The sequence below is a fragment of the Lissotriton helveticus genome, chromosome 9, assembly GCF_964261635.1.
Source record: "Lissotriton helveticus chromosome 9, aLisHel1.1, whole genome shotgun sequence".
Classification (NCBI taxonomy): domain Eukaryota; kingdom Metazoa; phylum Chordata; class Amphibia; order Caudata; family Salamandridae; genus Lissotriton; species Lissotriton helveticus.
This window is the reverse complement of record NC_136070.1, coordinates 872,808,636-872,822,082: the sequence shown is the minus strand read 5'-3', so window position 1 is coordinate 872,822,082 and position 13,447 is coordinate 872,808,636. Positions and strand designations below refer to the sequence as shown.

Genomic DNA, 13,447 nt, shown 5'->3' with positions numbered 1-13,447 from the left:
CAATACTTTATTCGATCAGACTATGGTCAACACATGGGTTGGTGTCATGAATCCTCTGCCCAAGTTAAATAAAGGGACTTGCCTCACTTAAAAACCCACCCTTATCCCGTGCACCAGCACGACCGTTTTGTATGTTGTGCATTTCCTATTGTTCATGTAATCTACTTTTGTGAAGTAATGTTCGTAATATCGATATCTGTGTACATGCATGTTGTCATTTTTGCCAAAGTAAGGGTTTTGTTTCATAGCGTGGTTCCAGTGAGCGGGCTCATTTGACTTAATTTGTTTGCTTGCACACGCATCTATTTGGTGCGCATGGAGCCGCTCTAAAGGCTCAGGCACGCGAGTGTTCTGCGCGCATGGTTATCTCCAGCAGCAATCCTTAGCTGCTAGCGTGCACTACTTTCCTGGGTGCGGTCTTCTATTTAAACCGCACCCAGGCTTCTGGAACTCGCTTTGCCTCGTGGATTCTTAGGAAGAAGCATCGCGGTCAGAGGCCTCTTCATCTTGCTTCACCTTGGGGCCCAGATTTAGACTCCGGATTGACTTCGCAGGGATTACAAGCATTTCCTGTTACCTGCCAAGATAAAGAGCTTTGCACAAGATAAGTACTTTTGTTTAATTATAAACCGGCGCCCATCGCAAGAAAGTCATAAAAGGAAATATCTTCAAAGACTCAGAAGCCGAATTGAAAACGCTAAAATTACAAGGAGAAACCGATTTATTTTATGTTTTCTGAAATATTGTGTACAGCATCAGGAATACTGTTATCTTGATGTAATTGAACATTATAAGTGAATTTTGTAAAGAGTTCAGTTTCAGTGAAGGGTAGAACACTTCAAGAAGTTATTGTAAAGTGTTCAACGTTCATTTAAAAGCATTATATACAAAAAAGGTTAAAAAAAAAACCCTAAAGAATAGCTGTATTGGGAAAGGTGTCTTCTCTTCTTTTTGTTTAGTCAACAGGTTTGCACATAATCAGAAGCTAGAAACATTACCAGGACGTCAAGAAGGTATTCACAAGTACGTCTAGATAGAGGAAGGAGTTCTTCTTTTCATAGCTTACTGAAAAACCTTTGCTAAGTGATCTTTATTTGCTTAACTTTCAGGCCTACCTTTTACTGCTCCTCAAGACTGAGAGTTTCATCATTATCCCCTGACGACATCTATCCAAAAGAAGTACTGGACCAAGTCAGAACTTCGCTGATCGCAGGTAGGAGACTAGTAGTTTTAGGATTGAAACAAGTTTAGTAGGGGAAGTCAAGGGAGGTAGTTTAAGAAACTAGAGGAGAAAGCCTGGAGTATACTTAACGTCCATCCTGCTTGTTGTTTCGCAGGTCGACAGCAAGCTAACGTCCTCTCCACAACGTCCAGTACCGGCCTCAATCCTTAAAGTCTAAATCTAAATCTAGCTGTAATTTGAGATCAGTAAGTTTATAATTAGACTATTTGGAGGTTGGTCCCTTGCGTCTCTGCAAAATCTTCTACGTCGTCCAGAGAGAATCCTGGTCCGGCCCAAGGTAAGGGAAGACGTAGCTTGACCTTGACAGAAGGCAAAGCCCAAGAAGATCATTTCGCCCAGACGCAATGGACCAGGTAACTTTACAGGATGTAGCGGCAGTTCTTCAGGAACTAAGGGAAGAAAATGCTTCTTTGAAGAGGGACATGTCTATTTTACAATCAACTCTTTAACAGAAACCGATTTTAAAACCAGCCACTTTTTATGGGGAATCCTCGGGGGGGAGACTCTCAAACTCAAATCCAGGTAGTTACTCCCACACCTACTCCCTTAGCTCAGCCAGAACGTTTTTATGGAGATTGTAACAAGTTCTCCATATTCTTACAGCAGTGTCATTTACACTTTTTGGCAAAGAAAACCGCTTTTCCAGATGATTCTTCTAAAGTAGCCTTTATGTTGTCCTATTTAGGGGGAGATGCGGCCTTGTGGTCAGTCCCTTTAGTAGAGAATGATGACCCTATTTTATACAATTTTCAAAAATTCGAACGTGCCTTAAAGAAACTATTTGCTAAACATGTTTTTGTACAATCGGCAGACAATGAGTTACTAAATTTAAAACAAGGAACGTCTGATCTGCTTCGTTATATTTCCCAATTCAATCGATTGGTCCTGGAAGCAGGTTGGCCTTATGACAAAAGAGTTTCAATCTTCTACAGAGGATTGAGAGATGATCTAAAGGATATGGTTACCCAGATTTTGGAACCACCAGACGATATCAATGAGTTCATTGATTTAGTAGTTAAATTAAATCATCGCCTCTCTGAAAGGAAGGGAGAAAGAGTTAAGGGTGACAATAAACTTTTTTGGGCAAAAGAAAGAAACCCAACTTCTTCTCGAGACTCGGGGTCGAGGTTGGACTCAGTTGAGCCCATGCAGATAGGCTCAATTAGAGGTCCATTGTCCAAGGACGAGAAGGATAAGAGGAGGAAGTTGAATCAATGCCTCTACTGTGGCAAGACTGGTCACTTTGTTAGAGATTGTCCCACTAAGCCAGTAAAGGGAAAGATAAAGTCTTCAGAAGTAGCTTTAGTTCACGAAGAGTCGGAAAACTAACAAACTCGGTGAATAACGAGGTCGGTTTATCGAGTGCAGTTTCTAGTTTGGCCTCAGTACTCCCTCCAATTGGTTGTAAACATTTTTGCATACTAGTTGAATTACGGAGCCTCAGTCAATCCTCAGCCCCGAAAAAGGTAGAGGCAATAATAGATTCAGGAGCTACTGGTAACTTTATCGATACACACTTTTTCTCTCAGTTAGGTTTTAAAGCAATCCCAAAGAATCATTCTGAAATAGTCAGAGCAGTGGACGGTAAGGAACTGACTTCTGGACCAATAATTCGACAGACGGAAAACTTAGAAATGGACAGTTCACCTACTCATAGAGAAAAGATTCGATTTGATATTATAGATGCCCCTCAGTTCAAGTTGATCTTAGGAATACCTTGGTTGGTTCACCACAATCCAATTATAGACTGGGTTACTAAAACTGTTACCTTTTCTTCAGTTATCTGTACCAAAAATTGTTTTCAGCAAGAAAAAGAGAAAGACATAATCCAAGGATTCAACTTTGACACTGAATCTACTAGTGTACTGGCTTTGGAAGGTGTTCCTTCTGAGTATTCAGACCTTTTGGATGTTTTTGATAAGAAAAAGGCTAACACTCTACCTCCTCACAGGGACTTCGATTGCAGAATTGACCTTGTCCCTGGAGCAACTTTGCCCTGTAGTAGGATTTATGCTCTTACCGAAAAAGAAAATCTTCATCTTAGAGAATATCTTGATGAATATCTTGCAAATGGTTTTATTCGTCATTCTAAATCTCCCGTTTCTTCTGCTCTTTTTTTTATTCCGAAAAAGGGAGGAGAATTACGCTCGTGCATCGATTATAGAGCCTTAAATAACGTGACCATAAAGAATAGATATCCCCTACCTCTGATTCCTACACTATTGGATCAAGTTAAAAAGGCGACCATTTATACTAAATTGGATCTCCGTGGAGCATACCATCTGGTAAGAGTCCGGAAAGGCGATGAATGGAAGACGGCTTTTCGCACAAGATTTGGTTTATTCAAGTATCAAGTTATGCCTTTCGGACTCTGCAATGCTCCAGCTGCATTCCAATTTTTTATAAATGAGGTACTACATGAGTTCATTGATGTTTGTTGTGTTGTCTACATTGATGACATTTTAATCTTTTCGAATTCAGAAGAAGATCATGTAAATCAAGTTCGTGCCATTCTGAAAAAACTGCTTTTAAATTCCTTATTCGTAAAATTGGAAAAAAGTCTGTTTCACGTTTCAAGAGTCGAATTTCTTGGTTATATCATCAGTCCCAAGGGAATAGAGATGGACCCAAAAAAGGTAGAAGCCGTTGAATCTTGGCCCAGTCCCACTTCCGTGAAACAGGTTCAAAGTTTTTTAGGATTTGCGAATTTTTATGGTCGCTTTATTCAAAACTTTTCTCAGATAATAACACCAATAACCAGATTGTTGAGAAAAGGGGTTAAGTTTGATTGGTCAAACTTAGCAGAAAAAGCGTTTCAAGATTTAAAGAAAAACTTTTTTTCAGCCCCAATCTTAAGTCATCCAGACCCCAATCTGCCTTTTATTGTTGAAGCAGATGCTTCTCATTTTGCTTTGGGAGGAATCCTTTCACAGAGAAATTTTAACACAGGACAAATGCACCCTATTGCTTTCTATTCAAGGAAATTGTCTGAAGCAGAACAAAACTATGCTATAGCAGACAAAGAACTCCTGGCCATAAAAGCAGTTTTTGAGGAATGGCGTCACTACTTGCTAGGAGCTCGTCACCCTGTAACCATTTATACTGACCACAGAAATTTACAGGCTTTGAGATCAGTGAAAGCTTTGTCTCCTAGACAACTAAGACGGTCAATGTTTTTTAACGATTATGATTTTGTAATCACATGCAGACCTGGAAAAGAAAACCTAAAGGCGGACGCCTTGTCTAGGATAGGAGATAGTAAAAATGATTCTCTGCAAGAAATTCATCCTGTGCTTCCTAGAACATGTTTTCAGGCTAGTTTAACCAATGGAGATGTAATTTCAGAAATTAGAGAAGAGATTCAAACTAAAGGCATAGATGCATGGAAAAGAGAACAGTCTTACCTACAAGAAAGGGAGGGTTTGGTTAATGTACACGATCTGATTTTTGTACCCACAGATCCCCTACGAAGGAGAATCCTTCACTTACATCATGACACGACCTTAACTGCACATCCCAGTATAATCAAGACTTACGAATTGATTAAGAGAACCTTTTGGTGGCCTTCTATGTTTAAGGATGTAAAAGAATTTGTTGAAACATGTAGTATATGTATCCAAAATAAACCCTCTCATCAATCTCCAAGTGGTCTACTAACTCCACTCCCCATTCCACCTCAACCATGGCATACCATATCTTTGGATTTCATCGTAGAATTACCTATCACTAAAAAGGGATTTACAACCATCTTAACTATAGTGGACCAATTCTCTCGAATGGCCCATTTTGTTCCTTTAAAGAAATTACCAAGTGCCATGGAATTGGCACATCTTTTGATTACTAGTGTAATTAGATTGCATGGTATTCCGTCAGTGGTAATTTCCGATAGAGGTTCTCAATTTATTTCCCACGTCTGGCAGGAAATGTGTTCTCTGTTAAAAATGGAAATCAAACTTTCATCAAGCTACCACCCTCAAACAGATGGTTTAACGGAACGAACCAACCAAACCATTGAGCAGTTTCTTCGATGTATGTTAAAAGATGCAGACGAAGAGTGGTCGGATTTACTGAGTCAACTAGAATTTGCCTATAACAATGTTGAACATTCCTCCATAGGGATGTCCCCATTCTTCTGTAACATGGGCTTTCATCCCAAAAATTTTCCTAACGATTTAAAAGGAAAAAATGAAGTTCCAGCTATTTCAGATTACATATCTGATTTGTCTTCCATCCAGGAACAAGCAAAATACCATTTGGCTCAGGCTAAGGAAAGTCAAAAGAGGTTTGCTGACAAACATAGATCTAAACAACCTGATTACCTACCTGGAGACAAGGTTTGGTTAAGTACCAAAAATTTTAACATAAAAGGGAATCGGAAATTCAATCCTAAATTCATTGGTCCCTTTACAATTGATAAGGTGATAAACCCAGTTTGCGTCAAGTTAATTCTTCCTTCAAAATACAGAATTCACCCGGTATTTCATGTGTCTCTTCGAAAGCCTCTCCATCCTCAGACTCGATTTGTCCAGTCTCCACCCTCTATTTCCATAGAAGGTCATCCGGAATTTGAAGTAAAGACAATTTTGGATTCAAAAAGGGTTCGAGGAAGACTCTTCTATTTAGTAGATTGGAAGGGCTACGGACCAGAGGAAAGGTCATGGGAACCCCTAGAACACTTAAAGAATGCACCTAAGATTGTAAGAACTTTTCACCTTAGATTCCCTGAGAAACCTAAACCTATCTCACCAGTCTTGGGGGGGATCTTGAGAGGGGAGTACTGTCATGAATCCTCTGCCCAAGTTAAGTAAAGGGACTTGCCTCACTTAAAAACCCACCCCAATCCCGTGCACCAGCACGACCGTTTTGTATGTTGTGCATTTCCTATTGTTCATGTAATCTACTTTTGTGAAGTAATGTTCGTAATATCGATATCTGTGTACATGCATGTTGTCATTTTTGCCAAAGTAAGGGTTTTGTTTCATAGCGTGGTTCCAGTGAGCGGGCTCATTTGACTTAATTTGTTTGCTTGCACACGCATCTATTTGGTGCGCATGGAGCCGCTCTAAAGGCTCAGGCACGCGAGTGTTCTGCGCGCATGGTTATCTCTAGCAGCAATCCTTAGCTGCTAGCGTGCACTACTTTCCTGGGTGCGGTCTTCTATTTAAACCGCACCCAGGCTTCTGGAACTCGCTTTGCCTCGTGGATTCTTAGGAAGAAGCATCGCGGTCAGAGGCCTCTTCATCTTGCTTCACCTTGGGGCCCAGATTTAGACTCCGGATTGACTTCGCAGGGATTACAAGCATTTCCTGTTACCTGCCAAGATAAAGAGCTTTGCACAAGATAAGTACTTTTGTTTAATTATAAACCGGCGCCCATCGCAAGAAAGTCATAGAAGGAAATATCTTCAAAGACTCAGAAGCCGAATTGAAAACGCTAAAATTACAAGGAGAAACCGATTTATTTTATGTTTTCTGAAATATTGTGTACAGCATCAGTAATACTGTTATCTTGATGTAATTGAACATTATAAGTGAATTTTGTAAGGAGTTCAGTTTCAGTGAAGGGTAGAACACTTCAAGAAGTTATTGTAAAGTGTTCAACGTTCATTTAAAAGCATTATATACAAAAAAGGTTAAAACAAAACCCCTAAAGAATATCTGTATTGGGAAAGGTGTCTTCTCTTCTTTTTGTTTAGTCAACAGGTTTGCACATAATCAGAAGCTAGAAACATTACCAGGACGTCAAGAAGGTATTCACAAGTACGTCTAGATAGAGGAAGGAGTTCTTCTTTTCATAGCTTACTGAAAAACCTTTGCTAAGTGATCTTTATTTGCTTAACTTTCAGGCCTACCTTTTACTGCTCCTCAAGACTGAGAGTTTCATCATTATCCCCTGACGACATCTATCCAAAAGAAATACTGGACCAAGTCAGAACTTCGCTGATCGCATGTAGGAGACTAGTAGTTTTAGGATTGAAACAAGTTTAGTAGGGGAAGTCAAGGGAGGTAGTTTAAGAAACTAGAGGAGAAAGCCTGGAGTATACTTAACGTCCATCCTGCTTGTTGTTTCGCAGGTCGACAGCAAGCTAACGTCCTCTCCACAACGTCCAGTACCGGTCTCCCTCCTTAAAGTCTAAATCTAAATCTAGCTGTAATTTGAGATCAGTAAGTTTATAATTAGACTATTTGGAGGTTGGTCCCTTGCGTCTCTGCGAAATCTTCTACGTCGTCCAGAGAGAATCCTGGTCCGGCCCAAGGTAAGGGACGACGTAGCTTGACCTTGACAGTTGGTTTATTATAGAAAGGATACTAGGAAGTCACTGCAACTTGATAAGTTATTAACTTTTCAATGTTTTAGGCATGTGCAGACTTGGCAAAACATGCTTGGCCTTCCCTCATATTGGACTGAGCCATAATCATTGTCAAAGGCCTCAAAGAGCTATGTTAAGCAAGTATACTGGGGATATATGTTAAATGTTCTTCATTGTGACCAAAGCTTAGGGAGGTTGAGAAAACAAATTTTTAACAAACAAGCCCATCCCATATTTTGAAGACTTTCTGGACATTATCCAAACCCATAAAGCGAGGATATTATATAAGACATTTCATTATGACATACACCACGTTAAAGCCTACAAAGTGAAATGGAAGATGCAGGGTGAAGATATCTGTACCTTATGTACCCTGGGCCATACTGAGGATGTTGCACACATTTTGGTTTTTTGCACAGCTTATGGCAAGATAAGGATGAAATTGATTCATCCACTATACAAAAGAGTAGGGTTTAGGAAATACCAGAAAGCCCTAAGAGTAATGAAGTGCGATACAACATCATACATAGTTCTTAGCTTGTACAAGGAATTATTTATCTGTTTGATTTGTAGGGGGCAAGGGGGGGGCGGAACTGTAATTATTAATGATTTAGTTATTTGACTCTGTGGAAACTCTAGAATAGTACTATTGTTAGCATATTTTACAAATTGTGTACAAAGATATAGATTTAGGATAAAAAAGATGAATTGTAATTTTTATACTGTACACTTTTAATGGTGTTTAACTGAAATAAAAATGATTTGACTGATTGGCTGACAGACAAGATGACATAGTTGCTGAATGTGAAGAGATCTGTGCCTCTGATGTTATTGTTTCTCCCTCAGGTAATAGGTCCTCTTCACCTAGGGTGGGTGGTAGCAAACAGAAACGCATTTCTAAAATGTTTGAGAAACATAGCAGGAGGTCAGCAATGCTTAATAGCACCTTATCCAAAACTAACATACATGAATTTAGGGTCTTAAAGGCTAATGAGCCCACTGTGCCAGATGTTCCATGTACCCCACTCCAGTCTTTACCTGATAGCTCATTATGTGAGATGGACGAGTGTGAGGGTAGCCTGTCTGTAGGAGATTTAATATCCACTCTTATTAAACAAACGTGGTTTCTGAGTTCACGGTTAAGACTATGGTGCATGAACTAATTTACTTAAACAGCTCCTTGAAGGGAGGGAGGACCCCATGCAATGGGTGAGCATTGGGATAGGTCATCACTGTATCTGTACTTTGAAAGTTGCATACGGCAGAAAGAAAAACAGCTTAGATCATTTTGGTAATGGAAGGATTCTAACAGGTCTGGGGGGCCCATGGCTGATAATCCTGGCTGTCAAATCTCAAAAGGGACTGGTGTTCATAGCTGTCTAAAAATAAAGCTCCAGACAAATCCCTATTGTATACCCCTGGCAAACAGGGAGGGCTCAGCAGCATGTAAAGATGTTATGGTTAATGTGCCTAGGATCCTAAAAAATCCACGATGAAAGGACGAGGATTTGCTGAAGAATATGCTCATCGAGTGGATCTGCCATGTTAGGGGCTGTAGGTCAGTTATCGGAGAAAACATTATAGGGGCCAAAAGATCCATGATTCCTCATAATGCTATGTATTGTATTGAATCACTAATAACAAATAGGAGTGTGGTCTATAATTTGGCGGCCCTGGACCTAAGAACTACACCCCTTGGTTTCCCAAATTTAATTTAAGGATAATCCGATATTTACTGGGCCAACAACTAGCCCTAAGCTCCAGATTCTGAGGATGTGTTGGTGTTGGGTTTTGTTGATTGACTACAGCAGCAAAGTGACCAGGTGGACAGGGAGGAGGTTCTTTGTTCAGGTGCATATGAGGAGGACTGTCACATAGGACACCCTTGTTCTCATATTATTCCCAACTGCCAACCCATCAGTCATACATCTACAGGCCAGTTATTGGAGCAATTTAGTCTGAGCCTGAGCCCGAGCCTGGAATTAAAACCTGTAATTTCTGATCTCTAGTGATTCATCTCCAGTCCTGCAGTCACCAACAGCTAAGGTATCCCCGAACCTCTCACTGGTTTCCTGGAACATAGCTTGAGTTAAATCAAAATTGTCTTTACCCCATTGGATCTCCTTTGTGGAACCTCCTTTGTATTGACAGGAAGCCTGGGCTGGGTATCTACATTTCCATAAACCAAAGCCATTGAATAAGTTTGGGCGCCCCACTGGGGGACTGTTGGTTTTGGTAAAGATCGAACTGAGATGCTGTGTTACCCAACTTCACACTGGCAGCCATTATGTCATGGGTATTTGAATCAAGGGGTGCTCCAATACCGCCATTAGTATCTATAATATCTATGTGCAAGGAAAAAGGGGAGGGCAATCTGATACCCTCCAGAAATTAGAGGAGCTGTTGGACAGAGGAGACCCCTCTCATTTTTTGATAGAAGCAGGTGACTTTAAAGTCACTTTTGAGCCCCTAGCCAGAGATGATGTTTGCAGGGCAGGTGAGGAAAATGAACTCTGGAATATACGGAGTCTGGTGTTTTCTCCTGTCAAAAAATTGAAAAAGGCTACAATCCAGTTCAAAGCCTTGTCCTTTGTGTTTAGGGTCAGAGCTCCTAATTGTAGAACTAAGTCTGACAAGCTGGGGGCACATACCTAAAACAGGATTACTTGTTTGAGTCGCATAGACTATAACTTGTTGCATTTAAGGCTGTGGCACCTTGTTGATGATATAGAAATAAGGGCCAGAATGGAAAGTGACCATAACCCCCTATCTCTAAGGCTGTTGTTACCATGGTCCGTCCTTTTTGCCATGACGTTTGGCGTATGGAGATATGCTGGCAGTTTAATATCGGCTGCTGGCTTTTGATTCTGAACTATAGAACTTATCTGAGGTGACAGTGATTGGGATGGCTGCATACGGTGTTGGCGCTAATAATATGGCATTTTTTAAGTGATTGTTCGGGGTGATTTTGTATGGGCTTGCACAATTAAAGGCTGATGTGCGTGCCTTGGACTTGGGGCTCTTTCAACAATATAGATACCCTTCCTGTATCACAAGGAACCTTCTAACGGATTGATATATACATACAGTATCAACTGCATCAGGCACAATCATCTCAGTTGCCTGTATCAGTCTGATTTACTGCCGTTGCCCCCTCATTGAATTGACTGTCTGCCTTGACATTTTTATCGTCGCAACTCACCTTTTTAATAGGAACGCTGCTTCTGAAGTTGATATTAAATATTCAAGATAACCGTGCCTTAGATGTGGACTGACACAAAGGCTGTTGCTTCGGTTATTCGTTAAATTCGTCGTGATTCATCTTTCTTAATAGGAACGCCGCCTCTATAGTTTATAATAAATATTCAAGATAACCGTGTCTTAGATGTGGACTGACACAAAGGCTGCTGCTCTGGTTATTTATTAATTTCTCTTCTCGCTGGGATTGACCTTTCTTTTGCTATAGTGTTCTGAAGAAGTCCTTTACAGGATGAAACGCGTCGGCTGTAGCATTGTGAAAACTGATGAAATTGGAATAAAAAGAAAACTTTGAATATAGATTTGTGTTGGATAGAAATTATCCCAGTCTCTTTTCTCAGTTTCATATTAATGTGTGGTGCCCTGTGCTTATGTTTACATTGTTACCATGGAGTTGTTTGCCTAATCAGGGCAGGCAGAATGGATTATCTTGCGACCTAGTTTTCACCAATGACAAATGACGGTTAAAGTGGCGGCACCTAGTGCCAAAAGGAGAGCTTTGGCAAGTCATAAAATTGGACCGAATAGAGAGTACCTCAGAGATTTTAGCTTTAAGTAAGGAGGCAGGGGAACTGGGGGCAGTGATTGACGTGAACTCTAGACTCTTTGAGCGGCGGCTACAGCATTTTATGGCACCTGTGGTAACCATTGAATTATCCAAGGGAAGCAAATACCTGGTTTAGAAGAGAATGTAGAACAGTACGAGCATGACTATCAGGCCATCATATCAAACGATGACCCCTTGTAAGATCACTAAGGAAGTTATTTAAACAGACCCAGGCAAAGGCGAAGAAGGAGTGGGATGAAGATCGGTGATACCTCTAATTGAGGCTTGCAAAGACAAAGATACCAATTCCTTTTCGTCCTTGGTTACATAAAGTGGTACTTGAGCTAAACCTTTGGTTGAGAAACACATAGCAGCAAAGGAGTGGCATTCCCATTTTAAATCCCTTTCATTCCAAAGCTATAATCACCACTATCCCAGTAAATTTCAATTGGCGTTTGATGATAATTTATTTAATCTCTGGGAAATTCAAACTCCTATTGACACAGTTGTGCGGCACAAAGTGCTGGGCCCTGACAGCATTCCCGGTGACCTTTTTTCTACATGCAGGGGACAGCTGAGCTGCACACATTAGATTACTCTCTAATGCCATAGCTGGTGGTGCTCCAATTACTGGGTCTTGGAAGGAATCCAAGGTGATACCTATATATATAGGAAGGGTGACAGTAACACCCCAAAGAACTATAGGCCCATCAGTCTCATCGACTCAGCCCAGAAGGTCTTCTCTCGAACGTTGTTGTTGAAGATCCAGGACTGGATAGATGGTAATTGTATACTGTAACCCTTCAAAGCTGGCTTCAGGCACAGGATAAGCACCATTGATCAGCTCCTTTTTTTCCAGCTACTATTTTGGAAAATAGTGGTTACCGGGAAAGGGAGCCTTTATGTCACTTTCATTGATCGAAATCGGCATTTGACTTTTGTCCCTAGAGCAAACCTTTGGTGTGCGTAGCATGACATGGGTATGCTGATGGAGATCTTATCTATTATGGTTTTCCTCCATGATGAAATTTGTGGCAGAGTAAGGTAGGAGGACCAAGGCCAAATTATAGAACCATTCAGTGTGTCTAAGGGCATTCGCCAAGGATGTGTTTTGACCCCAACTCTTTTTTCTCTTTATCTGAATGATGTTGTTCAGTTTCTGGCCACTAAACCTGCAGATGCTTGGTTGTTATATAAGGAGAAAATCCCAACACTCCTTTTCACTGATGACACCCTTTTAGTGTCAAAAACCCAGGGTGCTCTGTAATTGTTATTTAATCAGTTTTAAGTTTTTTGTGCAATGCGGGGCCTTGAGATAAATACTTTAAAAACTGAGTATATGACAATGAAACCCCATAAAACATACAGGGGGAGGCTTACCCTCAAGGGGGCTCCCCTAGAGAGGGTTGATACGTTTTAGCATTTGGGTATCATGTTGTCTGAAAGGATGTCTCTCAAACTCACACAAACAGTTGGGCATCTTATTAAAGAACACCAAATCTCAACTAGCAAGCCTATCCTTCCAGCCCTACAAATGTATAATCTTAAAGCATAGGGAGGTGCGCTTTATTGGGTGGAACTCTGGGTTTTTGAAAGATGTAATAAACTATCTTCTATAGAATAGAAGTTCCTGAGGAACCTGGTGCACATTCCCTCCAACATCCCGTTATTGCCACTAAAGCTGGATATGGGTAAGAGATCAATTGGTGATAAGGCCAGATTGCGTCCTTTGTTGTATTGTTGGCAAGTCAGGCCTACCCCTGAATTAACCTCCTGTGCCATGGCACTTCAAGAGGTAGTTACTCTTGATAAACCTAAGAAATTTGCATGGCTTTGAAACGTGAAATTACTGCTGGCTGACATTGGTTTGCCCAAGATTTGGGATTATACATCCATTGATACTTTCCCTCCTAAATCGTGGGAGAGAGATCGATATTGGGAGTGGGTTAAACACTGTGAGTACAAAACATCAACAAGGGGTCAGCTGATGAACAACTTCCTGAATTTTAAATCTGACTGTGTTTTAGAGTTCTATCATGAAACCATCCTGGTCCCAAACAAAAGAAAATTGTATATACATTTCAGGTTA

General features: G+C 40.7%; 1 protein-coding gene across 3 annotated transcripts in view; it reads right to left on the bottom strand.

The window, feature by feature from the left end:
- LOC144781938 (cytochrome P450 2G1-like) overlaps window positions 1–13,447 on the bottom strand; it is an 878,243-nt gene that overhangs the window by 462,396 nt on the left and 402,400 nt on the right. The window lies entirely within an intron of this gene.